Source organism: Kogia breviceps, chromosome 2, assembly GCF_026419965.1.
Source record: "Kogia breviceps isolate mKogBre1 chromosome 2, mKogBre1 haplotype 1, whole genome shotgun sequence".
In the NCBI taxonomy this organism is placed as follows: domain Eukaryota; kingdom Metazoa; phylum Chordata; class Mammalia; order Artiodactyla; family Physeteridae; genus Kogia; species Kogia breviceps.
The window spans coordinates 28,168,569-28,195,885 of NC_081311.1; the positions used below are offsets into that span (position 1 = coordinate 28,168,569).

At 50.5% G+C, this 27,317-nt stretch overlaps 1 long non-coding RNA gene across 1 annotated transcript in view; it reads right to left on the minus strand.

The window, feature by feature from the left end:
- Positions 1 to 675: 675 nt before the first annotated feature.
- Positions 676 to 27,317, minus strand: part of LOC136793516 (uncharacterized) — a 47,268-nt gene continuing 20,626 nt past the window's right edge. Inside the window, exon 3 of the long non-coding RNA XR_010838849.1 lies at positions 676 to 3,188. This is a non-coding gene — a long non-coding RNA (uncharacterized lncRNA). The remainder of the gene's footprint in view (positions 3,189 to 27,317) is intronic.

Below are 27,317 nucleotides of genomic sequence, written 5' to 3' on the forward strand. Positions count from 1 at the left end.
ACGGACAAACCCGGGAGAGCGAGGGAATTAGAAAGGGGCACGCAGAGACACGGAGAAGTAGGGCGAGGCAGGGAAGGACTCGAGAGAGAAGGAGACGCAGACTGACAGACAGAAAGTCGAGAGCCCCAAGAAATACGACAGAGGGGAGGAGAGGCGGGATGGAGAGAGAGATCAGGGGCAGAAACACAGCGCGACAAGAAGGAAAGAGGGGCGGAGGGGCGCTGCCAGCTCCCGGGGCTGAGAGGGGAGACCCAGGGGAAGGACGGGGTCCCAGGGGGCGTGCCATCCGGGCGCCCAGCCCTGCAGGGGTTCTGGGGTGGGGGATGCTGGTGACCCGGGGCCAGGCTGCCCTCGTCCGGCGAATCTGTTTGGGTATCTGGAGGAGCAGGCCGCGAGGGCGCCCGCAGCCGGGCGGGGGTGGCCCTGGCGGGCCCCGGGGGAGGGGGGGGAGAGGGGGTGGGAGCGCGCGCTGCGGCGGCGGCGGCGGCGGCGGCGCGTTCACCTGGCCGTGCGCTCGGAACTTGTACTCCCAGCATGCCTCGACAACATGGGAACCGGAGGGGAGTCGCTGCGCAGCTGAGAGCCTCGGCTTAATCTTATGCACCATTAAGCACTCAGCAGCAAGCCCGTCCTGTTCATATACATCATCCACGCTTAATAAACATAATGATGACATAAGATGTAATTCTAGATGAATTTTCATTTTATAGGGAAATGGAGAATTCCTGTAGAAGGGAAAAAAAGTAAATTATCTGGGAAGTGCAAAATAAATGATGTTGCTCCCAGAGATGAATAGAGGTGTTAGAGGGAGAGAGGGAGAGAAGGAGGAAGGAGGGAGGGGAAGGAGGGAGGGGGGGGGAGAGAGAGAGAGAGAGCGCAGAGACAGAGAGATAGACTCCTACGGAGAGAGGCAGAGACCTGGACTAAGAAAGCCACGCGGGTATGGGGGTGGGGCGGGCTGTTGGACGTGGGGGAGGAACCCGAAGGGATGAAGGCGGCTGAGGTCCGGGTGGGAGCTGTGGGAGGTCGGGGCCGGCGTTGGATGGAGGGGCCGAGGCTGGGGGCGGCAGCGGCCCGGGCCATAGAGAGGGTGACGGTGACGGACGGGGCCAGGCCGGGCGGCTCATTCATCAAGAGAAGGATCAGGGGCCCGGGGAGTCACTTACAGGCGGAAATTGAATTCTGATGAAAGCGCAGAGAGGCGAGGGCGGGGGAGCGAGGACCAAGCTCGGGTCCCGAGTTCCCAGACTTGCCAAGGGGAGGGGGAAGGGCCCACAGAGACCTTCCAGATTGAGTTCCATGCCTCCTTCCTGTCTGGAACCCACCAGACCCCCCAGCCCGTACCCCAGGCATCTGGCAGGGATGTCGGCTCTGCCTGGGAAGGTCTGTGGCCTGAGGGTGTATCTAGGAATGTAGCTGGAGCTCTCTTCCTGAGGATTTTGACCACAAGGTTCCCCCGATAGGCCAAGGGATGGTTGTGGTGATGCGGGAAGAGGTGGGAGGGTAGCGGGTTCCATGAGAGAATTAGAGGGAAAGGGGGGCCAGAAGGATTAGTGGAGATTTGGTGGTGGCTCTTTGATGAGAAACAGGGAGAGGAGGGATGGGTTAAATGGGGGGCGGGCAGTTACAGAAAGATCAGGGGTGGCTTATGGGGGAAATCAGTGAAAGGGTCTTAGGGCCAAGGGGATACAGTGGAGGGTCTGGTGATGGGCTTGGGGAATCTCTGGTGGGAGGAATGGTGTAGCTAATATAGAAGGCAGGCCCAGGACAGGAGAAGTGGGACTGTCAGCACATTAATGGCAGAGTCTTCCTCTATTAAGAGGGAAGGACCTCACTAATGAAAGTAGCAGCCTGGATAACACTGACAGGGTTCCCAGGAGGCAGGATGCGACCTCCCTCACCCCCGCCAGCCAGAGCAGCATGGAGGAGAGTCAGTTCCATCCGGAGTCTCTCCAATGGGGTGGGGACCTCTCAGGTGGCAGAAAGCCCCTAGCCTCTCCTGCCAAGGGCATGGAGTGGACATTTCCTGCTGCCACAGAGAAAGAAACAGAATAAAGATGGGGGTCCTGGAGAACTGGGGCTTGGGCTTAAATCTGCTGGATTGGAATAGGGAGAAGAGCTCCAGACATAAGGTTTACCCCTTGAAACATGTTCTTAAACCCACCCTAATTCTCCACACCTCGTCTGCAGTCAACTGTTAGCTTATCCACAAAGCCTTTGTGAGGTGCTTCCTACCCTCACTCAGGGGTGTTCAAAGCCTGGCGCCCAAAGAGACTGGAGCCCAGCAGGTCTGATCCCCAGCAGGCAAGGAGAAGGGACAAGAGCTTCATATCACAGAAGGAGAGAAACCATGCTCCAGGAATCACTGGTGCTACGGATGGTAGGCACGTGAGGACCAGAGTGAAAGTCTCAGAGAAAGTGGCATCAAACCTGATCTTGATGATCCTTAGGGCTCCAGCAGGCAGAAGTTGCAATGGGGGTGAGGCTAATGGTGGCATTTGAGGTAGAAAGAAGAAGAGAAGTGCAGAAGAGGGCAAACTGGAGGAGGCTGGGGAAACATCTAGTTTCCCTCTTTGCTTGTATGGGGCTTAGGAGGTGTATTGAGGGGGTGGGGGAGCATCCCTGGGAGGCAAGTCCAGAAGAGTAGGTAGAAGGGGAAGGGAGTATCCTATCATGAAGGGTTTGTTTGCCTGATAACAAAAGGAATGTGGCTTTTTCTTTGGGCAGTAGGGAGCCATTGATAGTTTCTGAGCTGTAGAAGCAGAAGTCAGAGCTGTGCTTTGGGACTGATTACATGGATAAGAGAATGGATAAAGGCAAAAGAGAAGGTGGGGAGGTCATGACCAGGATGACACTTTGCCCCTGTGCCTGGATGTCTCACCTCCCCAAGGACATCAAAGAGGTGTGAGAAAAGCAGCCCTCTGCAAGGAGAGCCCTTCACTCTCAATTGATTGATTCCTCTCTCACCCCTCCTGAATTCCTTTCCTTCAGGATTTCACCTCTGAATGATTTTCTCTACCAGACCTTCAGCAAACAACTGGAGTCTCTTCCAGCTATTCCACCAGTGTCCTGCAGCGAGCGATGTGTTGAGCAGAGGGTGGTGGTCTTAAGGTTTGTGCATAAGAGCATGGTGGTATCACGGTAGTTACTTGACTGATTGGTTCTGTCCCATCCAGGCTACAGGTGAGCTGGAAGAAAGTGGGCAGCAGAAGATGATTAGATTGTGAGGGTGTTATATCCACAAAGACACACAACCTCACACCGGGACATGATGCCACTCAGTCTTTGGCCTCCAGAGCCCAGGCTTTCAGAATTCTAAAGCTTCAAGAGTCCTTAGTGGGGATCCCGGATCCCAGGGGTCACTGGGAGGCCTTGGTGGATGGGACCATCATTTCCTGCCCTCTCTTCAACCCTACTTCACCCCATGCCCAACTCTTCCGGCTAATCCAAGTGACGGTAATCTGCAATTCTGTTTTAGGCTCCCCACCAAAGTGACAGTCATGCAGGTGCCCTTTGGCACTAGGAGGGGGTGGAGTCTTGAAGGGTCTCCTGCCAGCTTACTCAGGAATACCTTTGTTCAAGCCCCATCTGGGGAGCTGGAGCTGAAGCTGGCAGGTCAGTCCTGTCGCTGGTCTTCACAGGGCCAGAGGGCGCTGTTGGGTATGGAGCAGAAGGGGGTGATTCCTTTGATCCTGAGGCCCCAGTGCAGTCAGCCGTTGGGTGGGTGAGGGGTTAGCAACGCACCTCTCAGAAAGCAGTAGGTCCTAGCAATAGAGCTAAGTACACCACTGTGGACAGTGGAGAAACTACCCAAATACCCACAATCTCCCCTTTCCTCTCTTTATCCACATTGTCTACGTAACCATTCATCTTAGACACACACAACATACCCAACACATAAAGCTAGACACGTACACAAATCCACATACATATATAGGCAGGGATGCATACCTAAACACACACATGCCCATTTGTGTGTATGTTGTTACACTGTGTGTTTGTGTGAATCATTGTGTTTCAGTTCTTACAGTGTATGACTGTATGTCACAATTTCACAATACACACGACTGGGTTCATAAGTCATATAGGGGTGCATTTACATATGCATGAACAAATGCATCATGCCCAGTTCCCATACCCTAGGGATTCATTTAAAGAAGGGGGGAGGCAAAGGGGAGCAAGAACCTGATGGGGGCAAGGGGGAGTGGGGAACATGGCAGGGGCAGCACTCGAAATTGCAAGAACTACAGGGAAGCAATGAGCTGAAAAACCCAGGCCTGGCTCCTCCGGCCCCCCACCTCTCCACACGCCCTCCCAGAAGGGCCCAATGCTGCCGTCCCCTCACCTTCCTCGGAGCCCGAGTTTTAATCTGGGCGGTGTAATTTTGGTGCGAACGGTTGGGCGCCTTTCGTTGGGAAATTGGGAGGAATGCAAACAAGATTTCACTTCATTAAACAGGGGCAAACAGTAGAGAAATTGCACTTACTTATGGAAATGACTTTTAAACATGCACAGCATTTACTGGCACTGCCCGTGCTGAAATTCTGTGAGGATTCTACATGTGAATAATTCACCGTGGGCCAATTAGAGCTCACTCTGACCCTAACCCCCACCAGCCCCCATCCCACCCCATCTAGATTATGGCGCATCCTCCTCCCTCCTCCAGCTCTCCCTCTTTCCCTCTCATTCCTAGTGTTTCCCTTTTGAACCCCTGCTGAGAAAGTGGTTGTCACACACATTTTAAGAGACACCTCAAACATGGTGACACACAGGTATTGAAATACCTTGAACATGTTCAGATACACAAAGACACAAATGTGCAAACCCACAGGGTGAAACACTCTGATGCCTCAGCATGGCGACACACATACATTTTGACAACTCAGACACGTTAATATAGTCAACAGTTGTGACAAACAGGCTTTGTAACACCTTAAATATGGCAATACAAATCGTGACAATGTAAACATGATATTCACAGACACCTATTGTAACACTGTAACATAAATACTGATGCATAATTCATACATGGTGACATACAATCATACACTGTGACAATTGAAACACAATGATTCACACAGACACACACTGTAACAACGTAAACATTTGATAACACGTGCTCAAACATGATGGCACAGAGATTGTGCCAACTCAAACAGACATATACACACCGTGTCGTTAAAATGCAAATACATCGTCACATAAAGATAACCCATGACAACTCAAACTTGGAGTCATACACAGAGCCACACTGTGAACATTCAAACCTGGTGAGACCCTCACAACCTTGGGACAGTTAAAAGAAAGGCAACACAATTACACACACCATATCAACTCGAAACTGATTGCATGCAATGATACAGGGGATACAATGATACCCCCGATAGTCCAAACACATACAATGCAAATACAATGGTATAGTCGTGGTGACAATTTAAACATGACAGCTGACACTCAGCCTGCCGAAACATGCTTGCTCATGAGAATACACACTGACAACACACTGGGCCATTCAAACACAGTGAGATAGAGTTAGGCACAGATTATATCAACTTCGACATCATGATGGCTCGGGTGTGATGGCACACACATCTTGACAACTCAAACATGGTAACACACAGAATACATTGGAAGAATTCCAACATGGTGATATTAAGTATTCATTTATTCACCTGTATGAAATAGAGCATAGGGACACACAGAATGTCACACTCCCAGAATACCACACACATGGAGGCAATGTTGAAATTAAATATCTGGTGCATAGATACAGAAATGATAAACTGAAACAGCAAACACAAACATACCCTAACCCATGGACATACAAATGAGCCAGTGACACATGAATGACAAGGAGAAACACTTTGAGCCATAACGATACTCATAATAGATACACAGTAGCATTTATGCACAAGTACACTGCCACTGCCACACCCTCTTTGAAAGATACACCATGACTCCTGACCCCCCCCAAGACCCACTAAACTCCTGGTCACTATCCAATTAACAGTACAGAGGAACAGACCTCTGGACTCCAAGTATGAGAGGAGGGCTGAAAAAGAGTGTAAACCCAAGACAGGACTTACATGGGAAAGGAAAATAATGAGGGTGCTTTCCCCATACTCTTCAAAAGCACCCTTGAGGCTTCATAGTGACACCTCAGGGGAGGGACACCATATTGTCCTACTCACACAGTCAGGGCCCTGGGCCAGTCTGTGGTGGGCTTAGTGGTAGGTACGGGCTGTGGAGGAAGTGAGGATTTGCAGGGAGCTGGTCCACACCTGGCAATGTAAGCTCCTGAGATGTCTCTCCACGGTCCTAACCAGCATCCAGAGTTTGGGGAACAGTTTCATGGCCTGGGTGGTTTTTCCCTCTCACGTTGGCCCACCTTTTCACGCTGCAGAATCACATCTGTTCAGAGTACCATGATCTTTGTCCTACTTCAGACAACATCGAGGGCAGGGCCAAATAAACCTCTGACAGAATCTGACCAGTAAAGAGGGGCACTGTTTCTGCTAGGAGCTTCCTGGATCACTGAGTTTGCTTCAAGGGTCAGTGAGGGCGTGTCAGCATCAGGGAATGTAACTTGTGTGTTCAGGTGTCAGTGTTAGTATGTGCTTGGCTTTGAGCGTAGCATGTGTTGGGATGTGTATACCGCTAGGAATCAATGTCTCTTGAGCCCAGGTGTGTCCAGGTGACATTTTAGTTGTTCTTGTATTGGAGTGCAAACCTGAGTGTTTGTATTTATGTCGCCTTTAGGCAGGTCCCTGGGAATAACTGGGTCCATGTTTAATTGTCACTGGGTATGTTTATATTGTTTTAACAGTGAGTGTGTGACTTTGTCATCTCCGATATAAATGCATGTGTCAGTATGAGTGTATCATCATCGTGCTGGCATTGTCACAATATGTGCCTGGGACTGATCGGGTCAGCAGGTTCTTACTGTCACACGGTGAATGGTGAAATTTCTTCTGCCAGGTCCTCAAGACCATTAAAAACAAAACAGGTGTCACAACAGGTCACCTTGCCATGGGGGCTGGGGTCCTGTCAGAGGACCCCGCTATATCAGGAGTCTTGGTCCCCAAAGTAGCACCTTTGGGTCACTCCCATTTCACGTAAGGACACATTGAGGACATGTGACCAGCAAGGTCATGCTGAGTGTGGGCAGGGGAGAGGGACTCAAAAGGAGAAGGTGGAGCTACCAGACCAGAACAGACATCCCACCCAGGATGGCAAAGCACCTGGGCTGCAGCTGCTCCGCTGCCCTCCACCACTCTGCCTTCCTCTCTCCCAGTCCCAAGTCCCAGCCCACCCCCATCCTCCCCTCCCCTCAGTCCCAGTCCTAGCCTTCCTCTCCCTGACCCTCCCCACTTTCTCCCTTGCTCTCTCTCTCCAACGGGCACATGTCAGAGAACATTATGTGCACCGCGGATTTGCATAATTCAAGAAGCATCAAATTAAATTTGCATAATTCCTTTGATTACACTTGTTATTAAATGTAAGTGACATTGATTTACAAAATGGCCCAATATAAGGTTAATAGCAAATGTCACCTTCCAACAGGGTGAGTGTGTGTGTGTGTGAGTGTGTGTGTGTGGGTGGGTGGCAGGGGCAGGGGCATTGCGTGAGGATGGACCTGAATCCTAGCATTTCTTTTCTGCCCAGCTCAGCCCCTCTCTGCCTGCTCCTCCCCGTCCTTCCCCTCAGCTGCCCTAGGCCCCCAGTCTCCCCTCCCCAGGTTCTGAGTCCCAGCATAAGGGGAACAACTGGCCACATAGTCCGCCTTTTCTTTCCCTTTCTTCCAGGACTGGATCCAGTGAAGTTAGGTTGAGGGGCAGATGCTGTAAGTCGAAGGACAGAGTGTCAAAGTTGTAGGTTTAATGGTTAAGGTGGTTAGGGATCAGAAGCTGTGAAGTGTGAGGGTGCTTTGGAATTTGCCTCCAAAGACACAGGGTGAGTCCCTAAATGGATGTGGGGAGGCTTCTGGTCTGAGTGGGATGGGGAGACTCAGCAGAGGTTGGGGGGCAGAACATGAATGGACTACTTTCCCAAAGCTCCAGGCACAGGGAACCCCTGGGCAATGAGGAGACCCAGGTTTAAGACCGTGAGGACCCAGGAGCCCAGCAGGGAGGGTCCTAGTGAGCAAAGACTGGAGATGGGGTCAGGGATCCATAGCTTGGCGCCTGAGTCACCATGACACGCCTTTGAGGCTCAGAGAGAAGGGGAGGGATGGAAACTTCATTAGGCCCTCCTCAGAAAGAGACAACTGACCGGCTTCTTCCTGTAACATCAGAAGTGGGTTTAGGATCCAGAGCAGGACAGGGAGAGAGCCTCCCTTGACAACTGTGAAGGGCAAGGACACGAAGTACACGCAGCAGGGTTCAGACACCCCACACACGTACACACATCTATATGTGCACACCCCCACACACAGACATTGATGTACCCCCAGGGGTACATGTGTGGGTACACGCACAGTAGTGGGCATATGCAGCTACATATGAATGTGGAGGGCCAGAAGGCCCAAATATGTTTATGTACCATGTTACACATTCAGACACATGCATGGATGGCCGGCCACCAAAGCACATGAAAATGGAAACTCAAGAAGACACAAAACCGTACAGACATATGCACATTCAAACACACGACAATGAGAACGGGGACACCAAGCTCTCCCACTTCAAGAAGGGCCTCCCCTCACCAGGGTGTCTTCCCACAGCCTCCCAGAACCTGGAGGAGGTGGAGAGGAGAGGACTTAGGGGAGTGGTGGGAGGAGGGGCTCCTCTGCCACCACCCTGTTGGGGACACCTGGAGAATCACAGGAGAAGGCCCTTCCAAGAGACCTGCTGAGCTTCTCTGGAGCCGCCCTCCCCTAAACCCCCTTGCTGAAGGGTCCCTTCTCTCATCCTTAATCTGCCACAGAATGGGTGTGTGTGTCAGGGCCGGGGCAGTGCCTCACCATTCATCCTCTCCCTGGGTGAGAATATCGACAAGGCGGTAACTAATCATTAAACCCACTGGCCCCTTTAAACAAGGAAGGAGAATTATGGGCAGAGCCGCGGGGGGCAGGGACCCCTCATGGGCCCTCTGAGGGGGAGGTGGGCTCAGGACTGAGCTCTGAACACACCTGAGAGCCAGACCCCACCATCACAGCCTCTAGCAGAAAGAAACTGGGCGCTCAAACCTGGAGGCAGGGTGTGGAGTAGCATCTGTGCCCAAACCCACAAGATTGCACAGCTGAATACAGGCGTACCCTTCACACAGGCGTGGATGCAGGTGTGTGCACGCACATACACACGCACAAGTACCCACAAATGCATGCAGCTGTGGACACCCACAAATATACGCAGACTAGCTCACAACACAGATGCAGGTCCCCTCCACCCTCGACTCATACCTTCTTGGAGAACAACAATCATAACGGTTTAGGGTGAGAATTCTAGGGGCACATGGATCGGGGTTCAAATCCTGATTCTACCATTTCCTACCTGAGTGGCCTTTGGAAACTTACTAAGTCATTCAGAACTCCTACTTCTTCATCTGTTAAGTGAGGACAATGATATTATCTAGCTGTGGAGCTGCCATATTAAATGAGATAATAAAGTGCCTGGCATACAGTAAGTGCTTCGCTGATCTTAGTTGTTGGTGGTGATGCTGTCATTGTTATTTCCAATCATAAGTATTGACTGAGTGCCTCCTATGTGCCAGACACTGATTCACGCCTTGGGGATATGGTGATAAACAAGACTGACAGTAGTGGGGCCTCCATGTGGACTAAAGGACTGAGGACCAGGTCCCGTTCCCCTTCCCCCACCAAGGGGCAGGCACAACAGAAACCTCCACCAGCAAGGGGTCTCTGGGATCTGAGGGCCTCTTATCTGCCTGGGGCATCGCTGCCCACAACCCTCCACCAGCAAAGACGGTGCATCTGACACTAAGAATTACTCTCCCTTTTCCTGAGCCATCTCTTTTCCAGCCCCATGTCTAGTCATCTCCTCACTTGCAGACCCTGAGTCCTGACACGTGCACACCACCAGTGCCCCAGTACGTTTTTTGTTTTTGTTTTGTTTTGCTCTATCTCTCATAGACGGACTGACCAGGCCTACGCAGATGTTGAGAGGGCGAGTGTGTGCACGGGTGCACCTGCGTAGGTATGCCCAGGCCTCTTAAATTCTTCGCCCCGAGTAGGCTCCCCTCGCCTCCTCCTGCCCTGACCAGCTGGGGACACTGCCGCTGGTCTCCTAATTAGCAAATCCACAGGCCTCTCAGTATCTCTTCTCTTCGACCTCAGCGGCATTTGGCAACAGCTCCTCCCCTCCTCCTTGAAACGGTCTCCTTTCTTGATTTCCTTGACATTGCACCTTCCTACTTCCCCCCCTTCCATCCCTGAAGTTCCTTGGCTGGTCTCCTACCATGAGCTCTGCCATCTCCCATCCCCTAAATGTAATGTAACGGTGCCCTCAAACCTCTTCTCTCCCCTCCCTGCCTTTTCATAAGCTCTGTCAACTCCAGCTTGACCTGTAATCTCTCTGGAAATGATCACCCAGGTGAGATTTCTAACCCCAAACTCTTTCTACCAAATGACAGGTTTGAATTTCCACCTGCCTGTTTTCACGTGTATGTCAAATTCACCATGTGCAAAACTGAACGCATTCATTTCTTTGGCAAATATTTCTCAAGGGCTTATGATGCCCAGATGCTGTACCAGGTGCTGAGGGAGGACACCAAGTGAAGGACACAGTCCTTGTCCTCCAAGAGCTTAGAGTCTAATGTGCTCTCCCTCGGCTCCCTCTCCCCATCCCTTCATTCTTCCCCTTATAAAGCCTCTGGACACTCCCCTCTCCCTACTTCCTCTTCCCTCCTCAGCCTAACAACTGTCAGGTTCTATAAAATCTTCATCCCCATTGCCACTGGTCCAAAAGATCTTTCATTTCTTGCTTCCTGAGCAGTCTCCTTGCCACTTGTCTCTCTAGGATGTATTTTGTCCCACTCACCTCTACTAAATTAATCTATCAAAGCACAGCTCTGAACAGGTCTGTTATGGGTTGAATTGTGCCCCCCCCCAACAAATTGTCCAAATAAGTCCTAACCCCTGATACCTGTGAATATGACCTTATTTGGAAGTAGGGTTTTTGCAGGTGTAATTAAGATCAGGTCACACTGGAGAATTCCCTGGCAGTGGTTAGCACGCGGTGCTTTCTCTGCCCTGGCCTGGGTTCAATCCCTGGTCGGGGAACTAAGATCCTGCAAGCCTCGAGGCAAGGCCAAAAAAAAAAAAAAAGATCAGGTCTCACTGGAGTAGAGTGGGCCCTTATAGGACTGACGTCCTTATAAGAAGAGGAGAGGAGACTGCCGGGTGAAGACACAGACACAGAGGGAAGACAGCCATGTGAACATGGAGGCAGAGATCTGAGTGATGCTGCCACAAGTCAAGGAACGCCTGGGGCTACCAGAACCTGGACGAGGCAATGAACGATCTTCCCCTAGAGGCTTTGGAGCAAGGATAGCCCTGCTGACACCTTGATTTTGGTCTTTGAGCACTCAGATCTGTAAGAGAATAAATTTCTTTTGTTTTAAGCTACCCAGTTTGTTCCATCTCTCAAGGATATCAGTGTTACACATGTCAAGGGCATGGGCTTTGGAGTCAAATGGACCTGGCTTTGGATCCAGGCTCTAGCCTAACTAGTCTATGTCCTGAGTCTCAGTTTACTCACCTGTAAAATGGGGATGATAACAATTATTACCTCACAGATTGTGAAGATTAGAAGAACTGATTTATTGCAGTAGACAAGTGGAATTGTTGGTTAAGCCCCACTGGGAGTGGTGGTCTCTTCTTTTGGAAACCAACATGAGGTCTCAGAGAGAGTCTCCTGACCCTATCCCACCTCTGGCCAGAGTCACCGGGTCCTAGACTGAACACCAGACCTGTGGGGACAAATCTGGGTCCCTCTCTGGGAACCTTCACACTGGAACTGAGCAGAGAGTTGGTCCTTCCTTGCTAGTGGGAGCTGCAGGTGAAACTCCAGAGACAGAGCATACTGTGTTCACCCAGGTCCCGTTCTGAATGTTCCTGAAGCTCTGTACCAATTCTGCCCTTCCTGCTCTTTGGTTATTTGAAACTTGCTTTGATGACCTAGATGTCCACATCTGTTCCAGTAGATTCCCCTTTGCCTAAACTGGTTCGAATTGGGTTCCCATCACTTGTGATTAAGTGAGCCCTGATTGACACAACATGTAAAGGGTCTGACACATGGTCGGGGCCCAATAATTGCCAGTTCTCTCCCCCAGAGAAGACACCAGTATAATCCCAAGTCCCAGAGAGGTGTTCCTTGGGGCTGTTCCAGAAGGGAGTAGAATCTCCACTTGATTTTCAGATGTTCTTGCCTTCTAAGGTGAGAGCCTGACTGGGCTTGGATGCTCAAAATGTTCCAGGCCTCATGTCACTGTGAAATTCTAAAAAGTTCATTCATACCTTTTGATTACTAGCAAAAATAATTTATGAGCAAAAACAAACAAGCTGAACTACAGTTTAAAGACAGAGAGAAACTTATAAAACTAAATATGGGGTTTAGCATTAATAAAGAGAGATTTTTCTTAATACTTGAGAAATGGTAAAGGTGGGTAGAAACGGGACCTTTCCAGATGATTCACAGCCTGGGACCATGGGTGGAGGAGAATGGTGTGTGAGTCTCTACCGCCCCCCAGCCCGCCCTCTGCAGGGCCGGGCTCCAAGGAAAGCCTGGCTTGACAACACCATGACCCACAGCAGATCCAGCTTGGACTTAAAATAGAAAATGGTCTTTGCTGGAAACCAAGTATTAAAAATAATTGCTTCTGAAAAAGGGAGTTGGGGGGGGGGCGCTATGCGGGAATTTTCATTTTTTACTCTGCATACTTCTGTATTGTTTACTCCTTTACTTTTGGCATGTGTTATGGTGAAATTTAAAAATATTTGGAAAACGCAGAAAGTGACTTGAGTGTGCGTGTGTACACGTGAGGGCTGTGGGTGTTTTTCTGGTTCCACGCGCCCCGTGGAGCCCTCCGTGGGACACTTGCTGAACTGAGAGCCCCCCTCGTTCTGCTCCTTTTCCTGCCGCAGCAGCTCGGAGGGCTCAGGATGTGACATTTAGCTGACTGTGCTGCCTGCCGCCGCAGAGGCCCGGGGACCAAGGAGGGCGGGGCGGCTCCGTCTGCTTCCCATATGGGGACATTGTCTGTCCCTGCCTGAGGGCCACCCCCCTCCTGCCTCACATTGTCCCCTTGCTGTCTCCTGCTGGCCCGAGCCCTGGCCTGCCTCTCCCCTTTTCATTAGCCTCCTAGTGGCAGCCCCGGGCAGGACACAGTGGGCTGGGAAGGGGGCTGGGGTTGGGCTTGCTCTTCTCCAGCCTTGGAGCCCCTGGCCAGCTCACCCTGGACTCTTCCCAGCCCAGTGTCTCAGCCTCACGTGCACACACAAGCGGTGCATGTGGAGGGAGCGCCATGCTGGGCAGGGCCTCTGGCTGCACCAGTGACTCTTCTGGCCCTGGCTCAGGCCCCAGAGAAGCGGGGACGGGAAGGCCACAGTTGCCTCCCTTCCCCCTTGCAAAATAGCCCCTCACTTTGTGAATCTGGGCCTGATGGGAATGAGGCTGGGGTCCGCCGCAGTCATTCAGGGCTGAGGGCTGCCACTTTGGAGACAAATCTAGGGAGTGGGGTGGTAGGAGGGCATCCACCACTCTGGCAGTGTTCTGACCCTGCAGGAGGGGCCCACTGGGGCTAATCTAAAGGACAAATTCCCACAAAGCCCCTCTCCAGATATTCAAGGACAGATCATTTAACAGGATATGGTGTCCGGGAGAGACCAAAAGACGCACACCAATTGGCTTCAGCCTCAGCACACTCTCAACCTGAAACCCTCACTGCAATAGGCCAGATTCCTCAGCTACTCTCATCAGATGGTATTCACGCCGACCTCTTCACAGTTCTCTATTCTACTCCTTGTTCACGGCCTGGGTCCAGCCTCTCCTCTTCCAGACACTTCCCCCAGACCACCCTGTTCTCCTGAACTTCCACGGCACTTACTGCTGAGTCCATGCCCACAGTTTCTGATTCAGCAGCTGAAGGGGGCCTGAGAATTTGCATTCCTAACAAGTTTCCAGAAAATGCTGATGCTGCAGGTGGGGACCACACTTTGAGAATTACTGCTTTGACCAATCCCTAGGGGTGGGGACCCTTAAGGGGAGATGGGAGGGAGGAAGGAGGGTTGGGGAATCCAATCCAAAGGCAGAGGAAGCCTCCTTAGTTTACACACCTACACACACACTCCGGGTGTATGTTGCTTAGTGAAAAGAACATGGAATTTCAAGCCAAGAGACTTGGCTTATCTACCACTCACTGGCTCACTTGCTGCCAGGCTTTGTACAAATCATTGATCTCTTTTAGCCTAAGTTTCCTCATCTGTAAATGGGGTGATAATAATCTTACCTTAGAGTTTATAGAGAAGATCTATAAGATTATACATGTGACAGTGCTTTGCAAACTCTAGGAGCTAGACGGGTATTAGCTTTTACAAGATTGTGAGATTTATTTCTGTTTATCAAACACACAGTGTTTTACAAATAGTAACTAATTTAACCTTCACAATAATCCTATAAAGGAGGAACTATTATTATTATTCCCATCTTATAGATGAGAAAAGCGAAGTTAAGTAACTTGCTCCAAATCATACAGCTAGTAAATAGCAGAGCTTGGATTTGAGCTGTCTGGCTCCCGAGTGTACTCCTAGCCACTGCTCTATGCCACCTCCATATTGGCCTATACGTCTGTCAGCCTGTGCATGTGTGCATTATTCAAGCTTAGAAGAGGTTCTGGTTTACTTAAGTGTTTACAAGTGTGTGCAAAGTGTATATAATGTGATGGTATTAGTAATAGTAATTAGTTACTGAACGTTTACTCCATGCCAGGCCCTGCACTGTGGCTATCATTGAATCCTCACAGTCCCACAAGGTAGATCCTATTATTATTCTCATTTTCCTTTTGAAAAATGCTGAATGCTAACTTATCTGAGGTCACACAACTAGAGATGTATGGAGCAGGTAGGTTTATTTATTTATTTTTTTTTAATTTAATTTTTTTTTTTTTGCGGTATGCGGGCCTCTCACTGTTGTGGCCTCTCCCATTGCGGAGCACAGGCTCCAGACGCGCAGGCCTAGCGGCCATGGCTCACGGGCTTAGTTGCTCCGCGGCATGTGGGATCTTCCCGGACCAGGGCACGAACCCGTGTCTCCTGCATCGGCAGGCGGATTCTCAACCACTGCGCCACCAGGGAAGCCCAAGCAGGTAGGTTTAAATGGATGCCTTCAGAGCCTTTGCCCTTAACTCCTATGCAGTACTGAATGTGACTGTATGATCAGTGTGGGTATATGTATGTTGGGGTGTGTTTAAATCTCTCTCTCTCTCTCTCTATCTATCTATCCATCCACCCATTCATCCATTCATTTATCCATCCATTCAGCCAGCCAGTCAGCCAGCTAGCCAGACAGACAGCCATCTAGCCAGCCAATAATCTCTACCTATCTATCATTGGCAGCTGAGTCATTGCCCTGGGTCAAGTTTTGTGGAAGCCAAGCTGTGGGAGACTGGAGGAGAGGTAAAAGAGGAAACCATGACCTCTTTCAGCTGGCTCAAAAAAGATCCAAGTTCCTGTCATGTGTTCCCTTTAGTTTGGAGTGCCTGTAAGGGACAAAGCCCTGTCCCAGTGTGCAGGGGGAGAGTTCTCAACCAAAAAGATGGATGCATCCTCTTCATCATTCCCACCGACCCAGGCCAGTGACCAGGCACCAGATGGGCACAGAGGGAACTCATCACATTCTTCAGAAGACAAATCGGGAGCTGACCATTTATCCATCAGTGTCAGTGCTCATCCAGAGGGCTAGAATTTGTACACTGGAATCCAAAGTAGTTCATATCTTCGAGAGTGATTTCCTTCATGATTCTCCTTAGCACTTATTAATTTTGGGGACAGGGTGTTAAATCTGTTTTTTTTTTTTTTTTTTTTTTTTGGTACACGGGCCTCTCACTGTTGTGGCCTCTCCCGTTGCTGAGCACAGGCTCCGGACGCGCAGGCTCAGCGGCCATGGCTCACGGGCCCAGCCTCCCCGCGGCACGTGGGATCTTCCCGGACCAGGGCACGAACCCGTGTCCCATGCCTCGGCAGGCGGACTCTCAACCACTGCGCCACCAGGGAAGCCCTAAATCTGGTTTTAAACAGATAGAAAGCTGACAGGAAGAACCGAGTTAATGCTTCAAGGAAAGTGGGACTGGTGGGCAAAAGAATAAAATGATTTGGGAGACAAGAAGGGAACTGATCAGTATGACTAATAAGTTACTTTGGGGGCTGGGGGCCAAATCACCTGGGTGTGATGGGGTAAGTATTATTTTCTATCTTGAAGAAAAATGTGTGATGTTTATATTGTCTCAGAACAAATAGGCCTGTGACTGATGGATAGTTTACCATTCATGTAGCTGGTTTCATGTACTTTTGACAGCTCAATCAGGATTCCAACAGTTATAAAAAATGATTTTCTTCTTGGAAGTTGCAGGAGGGAGGTATGTACCCCTCGCCCCCGCCCTGTGCCCACTCGGCGCTATACGTCTGAGTGAGGAGAGATGGGAAGTGCAGAGCAGCATGGGGAGTGGGAAGAGGCCCGTGGGTGCCCCTGAGTCTTCCTGGGTTGGACAGGGGGTGTCTCACTTCTCAAGGGCTGCCTTGGGACTCTTTGGCTGAACTGAGGCCTGGAGGGCCATTCAGGAAGGTCCATGAGCCCTCACTGTCCCTAGGACTGGGATGGGGAGGGGACTGTGGACACAAGGAAGTGGAGATAAGCCCACGAGAAACCGAGGAGAGTCAGAGCCAGACAAAGACTGGCCTTGAGGCCGTGTGGAAGATTTGGATTGTGTGTGGATCCACCTGGATCCAACCTATGACCAAGCCCCTGTCTCAGCTGACCTGCTTCCCGGCAATAAGGGGACCATGAGGATGGAGAGAAGGGCTGTGGTCTCCCGGCTTTCAAGTGGTGGCAGCAAAAATGACAGTGGCCAAAGCAGGAAGATGGAAGGTAGGAGGTCGTATTTTGCGATGTGCCCATGCCCAGGGCCTTTGGGTTTGGGGTCATAGCCTTTAAAGCTATTTCAAAGTAGAGAAGTCTAGTTGGCACCAAAGATCAGTTAGAGGCTGATGAGATAGTGAAGCTGGAAGCACAGGATGGTCTCAGCCAGGTTTGGAGGTTTTGCCCACACTGGGGCAGGTGACAGGCCTGAGAGCCCCTCAGCGCTAGCACTGCCAACTTACCTGGCACAGACCTGCCACCAGACATGTCGTCAAGCCTCTAGCCTATGACTTTGGTCGGATTAGTGGGATATTCAAGGTGACTTTCACAGAAGCAGCCTCAATATGTGACTCAGCCCCAAGGACACATGGGTCCTCCTGAAGAGTAAGGCTCTTCCCATACTTTTTTCTGCTTCACCCCCAACCTGAGCAGGTTCTGGAGTCAGGCCACCTGGGTTCAATCCTTTCCCTTCCACTTACCGGCTACGTGACCTTGGAAAAGCTGCTTCTCCTCTCTGCGCCCACTTCCTTCATTTGCAAAATGGACACGATTGGCCCTTTCCCAGAGGCTTGCTGAGAGGAGTCCATGAAATAACCTCCTGTATCTGTTTAGGACAGTGCTTGGCACATTGCAAACACCCATTAAGTCATCATTACTTCTCCACCTCCCTCGTTTTCTAATTACTATTCTATTAATATCAACCATGAGCTAGGCATAATTTAACATGAATTTACCGGATTTATTTATTTATTATTAATTAATTAATTAATTTTTTGGCCACGCCGCGTGGCTTGCAGGATCTTAGTCCCCCAACCAGGGATCGAATCTGGGCCATGGCAGTAAGAGTGCCGAGTCCTAACCACTGGACCTCCAGGGGATTCCACCTTTTTTAAAATTGAAAGTTAAATTTTTTTTTTACATAAATTTACTTTAAAATGTATGTCAAGCACTATAGTAGGGGTTGAGGATAAAGTAGTGGGTGCCTATCATGATATTATGCAGCATTTATTGAGCACGTACTCTATGACGAAGCTCTACTGATTACTCAACATGCATGACCTCATTCATGAAGGTCCTTGCCTTCATGAAGCTAACAGTTTAAAAGTTTTTTTGGTATTATATCTCATGACGTCCTCACAAGAAATCCATGATGCAGATGTGGCTCCAGTTCTACAGAAGAGGAAATTGAGACTGAGAAAGTTCAAGTAGATTGGAGATAATGGGACTTAGATTCAAACCCAGCTCTGTAGTCCAAAGCCCATGCTATTTCCACCACACCACGCCTACATTGCCAAATACTGACCAATTAATTGCCATGCCTATAGAAGGATGGGTCTCATATCCAGGGTACGTGCTCCTGGATGTCTGTACACCCAAGCCTGGACGTATCTCTTTGAATGGATACCTTATATTAATAAGTGTAGAGGATGTGTGTAGCAGTATTTCTGCATCTTATGCCTGAAGGGAGACTTTTTATGTGACTTTGTGGGGTTGTGCGGCTAAGTGCAGCTGTGGTCTGGTGAAGGGTCAGTGTAACTATGTGAGCGGGGGTGTAGGGGTGTCTGCTCAGATGCCTGTTGGTCTGTGTGGCTATGGTGGACTCCGATTGTCAGTGGGTTGTATTGGGGTGAAGGGCTCTCCAGACTCTCCCCTTAAAGGAAGGGAGAGAGGTGCTGGGAGCCAGGAGGGTGTGGCCTGTTGGATAGAACCTCCTGGGTGGGGACATCCGCTGGGCCTGGGCCTTGCCTGCTGGCTCCAGTGCCTGGTGCTGGGCTTTAGGCTGAAAGCTGGAGATGCTCATTTCCCCTTAAACATTGCAGATGAAGGTCCCGCAGTGGGCACGGGCGGGAGGGCGCCGTGTCGCTCACGTTACAAATCAATTCATTACCGGCACTCGCAGTCGCCTCCGATCTTCAAGGATCGGGGGTTTGATGAAGAGGTTTCATTTCAAGAAATAAACCTTTTAAATTAACCAAGAGATGAGGGAAATTTCTTTATTTAAAAAATGCTCAGGCCCTGCTGGCTTTGTTTTCTTTCTCTTATTAGCATTGCTATTAATAATCCCACCCTTTCTCTCCTGGGGATGGTTCACCCTGTCGGGGAGGCAGAGCGAGCCACTTGGACCTGGGGGGCAGACCCCTAGCCCCAGGCACCTCTGGCCAGGCCTGTCTGCTCCACCAGGTATCCCAGGTCCAACAGTGGAGACCCACCCAGGCTCCTATGCTCCAGACAGACTCTCAGGCAGGTGGCCACGAACCTGCTGTGTGACCTTGGGCAAGTCACTTGACCTGTCTGTCCTCAACAGCAAGATGAACATAGAATCACAAGTTTCTACAACTGGACGTTAAAGATAGGAGTTTAGCCTTTGCATGGTATCAAAGAGAAACCAGGCTCAGAGAAGGCAAGTGAGTTATCTAAGGTCACACAGAATCTTCATAGCAGAGGTGATTTTGACATCTACCCAATTTCTGGTCTAGTTTCTACTTGGAAACAAACATTTGGATTTGTGGTCTATAAGTTACAAAGCACCTTAATACACATGATCTCACTGGATGTGTACTAATAACTTAGCTGTATATTATCATCCCTTTTTTTTACAGTGAGGGAAATGAGGTGCTCTGGGAATGCACCAGCCAGAGTTGTGACAGGAAACTTATGACATACCCTATTGGGTCATTTGAGAAGAGTTTCATAAAACAACTATTTACAAAGGTATGGACAGGGATTGGGAAAAGTACAGGTAATGGTGCAGTATCCTGGGGCTGGTAACAGTGGGAAGCCATGACTAACCCAGGTCTAAAAGGAACAAAGACAGAGATGGAGAAATGTGACCAGAATCAGGAGAGAGAGCTGAGTGGATAGGTGGGGAGAGCTATGGCCTCAGGTGGGGAGATGCAGCCAACCCACAGCAACCTGGGTGTGAGGGAGCCAAGGAAGGAAATACCCCAACTTCCCTCTCCTCTCCTTCTAGTCAACCCAAGGGGGCCAGTGGATGCAGACTGTGCAGGCCAGGCTCCCGGGCACAGAGCAGGGTGGAGGAGGGTGGCAAAGGATCTAGAGGGCAGACATCCAGGGGGATAGCAACTTGCCAGTAAATGGCAGAGAGAGGATGTGACCTCAGAACTCCTGAGCCTAGCTAAGGGTCTCCTAAGTCCAAAGTCATAGTCTTTTCTGTCACCTCGCTTGGTCCCAGTGATACCTGACCCTGCCTCATGGAGTTCCACACAACTCAAATGCAATGCTGGGTCTGGAGGTGTAGCCTAATATGAGGGACGGCTGTCCCTCCTGGTGGCCACTCCAGGAGGGACCAAATGCTGGCATCGAGCAATGACAGCTAACAGTATCTCACTTCCCAGAGAGCAGCTTTGCATCAGAACAGGGACCTTCCGGAAACCCAAGGCTTTCACCCAGCCGAGTAACCCGTGGGGGTGTCCCTGGGCTCCTTTCACAGGCCCACCCTGCCGACAAAGGTCAGCCCTAAAAGGCTGCACACCACAGAGCTAGCACAGGAATCAGATTGAGCAGATGCCATCCCCCTTCACACAGACAGAGAAAAGTGGGGCCCATAGAGGACACTACCCACTGCTTCCTTTGGGGTTCACTCCCCATTTGATGTAGGATGGGTTGGAGGATCCCAGAGAAACCCAGATTAGAGCCTCTTTTTCCTTGCCATCCCCCCCCAAGGAAAACTAAGCTGACAGATTAAGGTCATGGGGAAACTTGAGAGACAGTGGCACCCAGAAGGGTGTAGAGCTCAGTTCTGGAGGATCCAGGGCCCAGGGGCACCAGGGAATCTGAGGTTCCACAACCAGGAAGAAGGAGGGGATGGAAGTTATCAGAGGCGGGGCGCAACCAGGCTGTTTAAACTCTATTTTCCAGGTCCCATCCCAACTGGTATTTACAGAGTCATTTCTTAGGAGGGTGGGGTCTCTCTTCCTCTTTAAAACAAGGCTGCCCAAGGCCAGGACTATGTTTTTCATCATCAGACTAGGGGTCTCCGGAAGTGGAGTTTAGCTCATCCTCTGTGTGGCCTCCTAAACTCAGCCCAGGGCTCTGGTCTCAGGTGGGAGCGTCAGCTCAGCAGACCTCCCCATCGAAGGACTGCAAACCCCAAGGCTCCCTCTCCCTTCCCAGGTGCCCTCCCAGTCTGTCCCCGCTGCAGACTGGGGGAAGGAGGGAGAGGAGGCGAAAAAGGCCTTCCCAGCCTAGGCATAGACCTGCCCAGGTGTGTGGGGGACCAGTTCACCATCTCATTAACGTGGAATTGTTTTTAGGTTAATAATCTTGCGTTAATTTCCCCTTAAAATATTGTCTTTGACCGTTAAATGCTCACACTGTTATAAAAAGAACGTAATAAATGATCTTGAAGCAAATTCTCCTGCCAAATGTCATAATTTATTTGCATAATTAGCTCTTAATTTTAATTCAATATGCAAATCCACGCTTCCTTTTCATTGCAGCCGCCTGTTTCCCAGCCGGGCGGCCATGAATTTACTGTGACACTCTCTCCGTGGCTGTCAGAGGCCGGGGTGGGGAGGCAGGTGCCTTCTGGGGCTGGTGCCTGGAGGAGGGGTTCAGACACACAGACTCAGATGGACAGGCCCACAGGCCCCTGCTACATGAATGCAGGCTCCCAAGATGGACCCCTGTGGACAGTGAAATACCAACATGCAGACTGGCAAGTGCAGAGACCCAAAGGTGAAGGCGCAGGAACCCAGACTTATAAGCTGACACATTAAGAAACCCATGGACACCCTAGGCACACTATACAGGCAGAAACATATGAACACTGACTCCCATGAAGTCCCATGGCCTCCTGGACCCAGACATATGTGCTGACACTCAGAGACATGGGCACATCCAGATATACCTACAGATGTGGATGAACTCAGAGACCAGACTGCGAGCAGAGGTGCGTGGGCACAGAGAACACTCACGATGGAGAGGTCCCTGGGCCTAGATACAGATGTGCGGAGCCACGCTTGCCAAGACACCCAAAGCTGGGAGACCACATCTATGCATGCATACATATAACAAGACACACCATCCCAGACAGGAACTGGACAACCCTACAGAAAAGCCAGGATGCTATGTGGACCCCCTGACGCAGGTAGGACTTGGCCTTCAGGTCTCCATAGTAAGAATTTTGAGGCCTTGTAGGGCTTGTGGGAGGAGCATTGAGCTTAGAGTCAAGGAACCAAGTTCTAGTACCAGCACCACCTCTCACTTGTTGGGAGACCTTGAGCAAGATATATCATCTTTTTTTCATTAAAAAATATTTTTTTCATCTTTTTTTAAAAAATAAGAGCTTTATCGAGATATAATTCATCTATTTAAATTGTATAAGTCATGGTTTTTAGTATAGTCACAGGGTTGTGCAACTATCATCATAAGATGTTTTAGAACATTTGAATTATACCCCCCAAACCCTATACCCACTAGCAGTCAGTCCTCTTTTCCCCCCACACCTTCTCCTCCCCCAACACCCCTTCCCCACCCCCCAGCTCCAAACAACCCCTAATCTACTTTCTTTCTGTGTATATTTGCTTATTCTGGACATTTCCTATAAAGGGAATCATACAACGCATGGCTTTTGGGGACTGGCTTCTTTCACTTAACATAACGTTTTCAGTATTCATTCATGTCGTGGCATGAATCCGTACTTCATTTCTTTTTATGGACAAATATTCCATTGTATGGATGTACTACCACATTTATTTATGCATTCATCAGTTGGTAATTTGGATCGTATCTACTTTTTGGCTGTTATGAATAATACTATTATGAACATTCTTGTATAAGTTTTTGTGTGGACCTATGTTTTCATCTCTCTTGAGTTTATTCCTAGGAGTGGCACTTCATTGTCTTAGAGTTTGATTTTCCCGTCTATAAAATGAGAGGTTTCATTCTAATGGAATCTCGAAGGCTTATCTTGTTGCATTTGTTCATGATTAACATGGCATTTTCCAGCTGAGATTATGTTTTTCTCACACAGCCAGACACACACAGCAACTTAGATACATACACTCACACACGCATGTGCACGTGCACACGCACGCACACACAGACACAATCACCGACACGGCTACCCAGACACTTAGCCACAAAGGCACAGGTGCCCTGAGTTCAGGGCCTGGAGAATAAGATAGAAATGCAATTGGAGAGATTGAGAGAGCCACAGGGAGGGCCTTTCATGGTGAAAGGAGGTTAAGTCTGAAATTTGGGAGGAAGGAGGTCAGCCAACAAGATGGAGAAAAAAGGCAGAACGAGAGGGTGAAGTGTTAGAGATGGGGAGTTGGGGTCAGGATCTGGTCTAAACACCAGGACACTTGGGTCCCATTTCCCCAGCTGTTTCTGCCTTACCCCATTGACTAGGTTACCCTTTGTTTCCCTGCTCCCTCACCCTAGAGGAAAACTGACCCCTCCCCACCCTCCAGCCACCACCCCCACCCCCTTCTACAAGCTAAGGAGACAAAAGGGATCCTTTTCCAGGATAATTAAGCCTCAAAGACAGCAGCTCCTCCCAGGAAACTGATCGGGTTTGCCCTGAGAGAGCCCTTTAGTGTGGGAGGGGAGGAGAATGGAGACAAGGAGAGACAGAGGGATGCCTAGGAGACAAGAAAGTGAACTCAGACACAGCTGACACTGATTTCTATGGCCATGTACTGCCTGTCACTGAAGTTTGATCTTTAATTTTCCCTCTTAGGAGAGGGGTTTATGAGGTTAGGGGGCTGATTAGCTGTAGACCCTAATACACGACTTTTCCATGATCACAGAAATCCTAGGTGTAGATGAGTGGAAAGTGTCTGAGTGTGTGTGTGTGTGTGTGTGTGTGCGTGCACGCGCGCCCACCGTTATTATGGATGTGTGTTGATGTCGTCGCTGTGTACCAGTGTGTGAATGTGTGCCTGTCTCCAGCCCTCATGGGCCCCAAACTCCAGCCCATGCCCCCCTGCAGAAGACTCACTGTGCGGCCTCAGCGGAGTTTCTAACCTGGAGTGATCGCTTTCCTGATTTGCCACTTTAGTACTCTTGTTAATGAATTTTTAATCTTCTTAATGACATTAAACACAGAAAGTAATTAAGGAAAACAAGTTTGAAACTGCTGACTTCAACCCTTTATTCACAACTATTTAATGTAGAATTAATTTGATTTTGCCCATTATTCAAATGAATGCGCTACCTTCTCCTCGGCCCCAGGCCTGTCCCCTTGCCCTGTCCCGGCATGCCCAGAGACACCCTGTGGCGATCACCCAGTTATCATCTGACCCGAGTGGGCGATGGTTTCTGTGTGACACATCCGTGCCGGGAGCCCGGGTGTGAGGACTGAGCCAGATTCCTGCAGGGTGAGGAGCAAAGAGTGACCTCTCTAGGTCGGGAGAACTGAAGACACTCAGGAGGGCGCACGGAAGACAGAGGGGGGCCTGAAGAGATGATGCTAGAATGGCGAGGACTCCCCTCCATCTCAGATTTCCAACCCTACATGCTCAATCATCGGCCCCCAGGAGCTCGGTGACCTATGCACGCAAATGCTTGGATGTTGGGGGACCTTCACATTCACCGGTATTTGGTATTAGAATATTTAAATCTGTTGACCTCAAGAGAGTCAGGTGTTTGGAGGCTCAGATGCTGAGGTCCCATGAGTTCCAATTTCCAGCCATTTTTCAGATTTTCATTTTCAAAATTTTAGAGAAAGAAGCTCCTCCCCCTAAACCGTAGGCCTGAAGCCACTATTTGGATGGATGAGGCCAAAATGGGCAAGTAATAGCTGTTTGAAACTGGGCTTAAAACTGATCCAGGGCTTCCCTGGTGGCGCAGTGGTTGAGAGTCCGCCTGCCGATGCAGGGGACGCAGGTTCGTGCCCCGGTCCGGGAGGATCCCACGTGCCACGGAGCGGCTAGGTCCGTGATCCATGGCTGCTAAGCCTGCGCGTCCGGAGCCTGTGCTCCGCAAAGGGGAAGGCCACAACAGTGAGAGGCCCGCCTACCACAAAAAAAAAAAAAAAAAAAAAAAAAAAAACTGATCCAGGTCCTAGGAACAGAAACCATGCTCCAGGGCAGACCCAGCCAGTCCCTGAGCCTGAATGGGTTTGGCCTCTATCTTCCAGAAGGGCTTTTTTTTTTTTGGCGGGGGCCTCTCACTGCTGTGTCCTCTCCCGTTGCGGAGCACAGGCTCCGGATGCGCAGGCTCAGTGGCCATGGCTCACGGGCCCAGCCGCTTCGCAGCATGCGGGATCTTTCCGGACTGGGGCACGAACCCGTGTCCCCTGCATCGGCAGGCAGACTCTCAACCACTGCACCATCATGGAAGTCCCCGAAGGGGTTTTTAACTGGCCTCTGAGTCCTGGGTGAGAAGGAAGAAAGGGTCCAAAGGAGCCCTGGGAGTGCCCAGGTCCTGGGCCTCAGTGTCCTCACAGTGGGGGAAGCTGGGAGAAGAGAACAGCTGCAGCCCATCTCCCCCAGCCACTTGACTCCTGCCCCAAAAGGCCCTCCGACTTGAGCCTTGGGTCCCAGATCTTGCTCTGTGTGAGTGTATATCGTACTTGTGTGAGGGCAAAGACAGGAGGGGTGGGGTAGGTATGACCCTAGAAGGCAACAGAGGGGAGTGGGGAAACCTCAGCACATGGCCTCAGGCAGATGCATATGTGCACATACATACACACACATCAGGCAGATGTGACCTAAATCCTGGCTCTGCACTTCCGCTTGACTTTGGGCAAGCCCTGACCTCTCCCTTCCTCCACTCTGAAGTGGGGAGACAGAGCCCTATACCTCGAGGAGTTGTTAGGAAGAATAAGTGGGAATCACAGGTGCAATCCCAGCACAGTGCCCAGCATACAGTGTGCTTCTCCATCAATTCCTGGCCCATTCCCCCCTCCACCGGCCCCACCTGTGGGGAAAAAGGAGACTCCAAGAATGTGCCAGAGAAGGAAAACTGAGGGCTTCTGGGGCTAGAGACCAAAAGAGGGTCTCAGGAAGCCATGGACTTGCCTAGATGTGCTGAGAGTGGGGAGGGAAGCCAGCATTGGAGAGCTTCCTGCCTCTAATCCCTTGAATATCCCCAGAAATATTCCTTGGAGTCATTCCCCTGAATTCTACTCCCAGGAGGGGTTTTCTCTCTTCTTCCCTCCCACTTACCCCTTCCTCTTGTCTCTTTTCTCCAAACAAGCCTCCCCCAAGTGACTTCACTAATCTCAGCTCCTGGAAGAAAACCAGCCCTAACCCTGTGCACACCTCCCCGCCCAACTCTGCACTGAGCCATGACTGGGCCTGAGCTGATGCAGTCTCTCTCGCCTCTTCCTCCCATTCCAGGGACTTTATGGGCTGAGACGCTGCCGGCTTGCTCACTTCTCCCTCTCTCCCGCTCCTCTCTCCATCATCCTCCAGGTCTCTTGCCCCTCTTTCTTTCCTCCCCTGCCACGGCCGGCCTTGCTCTGTTCTGTGTCTGTCTCCCCCCACCCCCTCACAGCCTCTCTCTTTCTTGAGAGACCATGGATTCTAGAACATTACACCTACCACTGTCCAGCACACACTCTCAGGAAAGGAGAACTGGCAGAGGGGACTGGAAGGACACCCCCCCCCCTTGAGGGTGTCCCAGGATGGGGACAGTCCTTGAACCCAGCTTTTCAGCTCCAGGAAGCCCAGAGCTGGCGTGACCTGGGTCTCCTGTCTCCCGATTACTTTGCCCATGTCCCCTCCTTGCTGACATCCTGGGAAGGGCCAGGCGGGTTCTGAAGAAGAGGACCCGATGCCTCACACACACACTCACCACCCCAACTCTCTCACTCATAAAACCCTCTCACAAAGACCCACAATATCATACACACACACGTACTCACATACGGGACAAACTCGCATCTCACTTACACACAGACACAAGTTTGCATGGGCACAGACACACACAGATGCAGACGCACACTCACAGACACACGCAGCGACCCCCCCACAACTCACACAGATGCATATGCGCACATATATACACACGCGGAGATCCCACAGGCACCCAAAAGCACAGGGCAATGATTAATGTCCCCTCAGAAAAAGAAATTATATCGAATAAATTAAACTACTGTGGCAGCAAATTGAAAAATAAGGATGTAAATGAGGTTTGAATACTTAATATCGAAGACAATGGGGGAAGGAGAAGGGATGGCTGGGTCCCCTCAGAGGGGAGAGGAAGGTTCCTCCTGCCCCCCAATTCGACTCTGGCTCCTGTCCAGAGACCAGA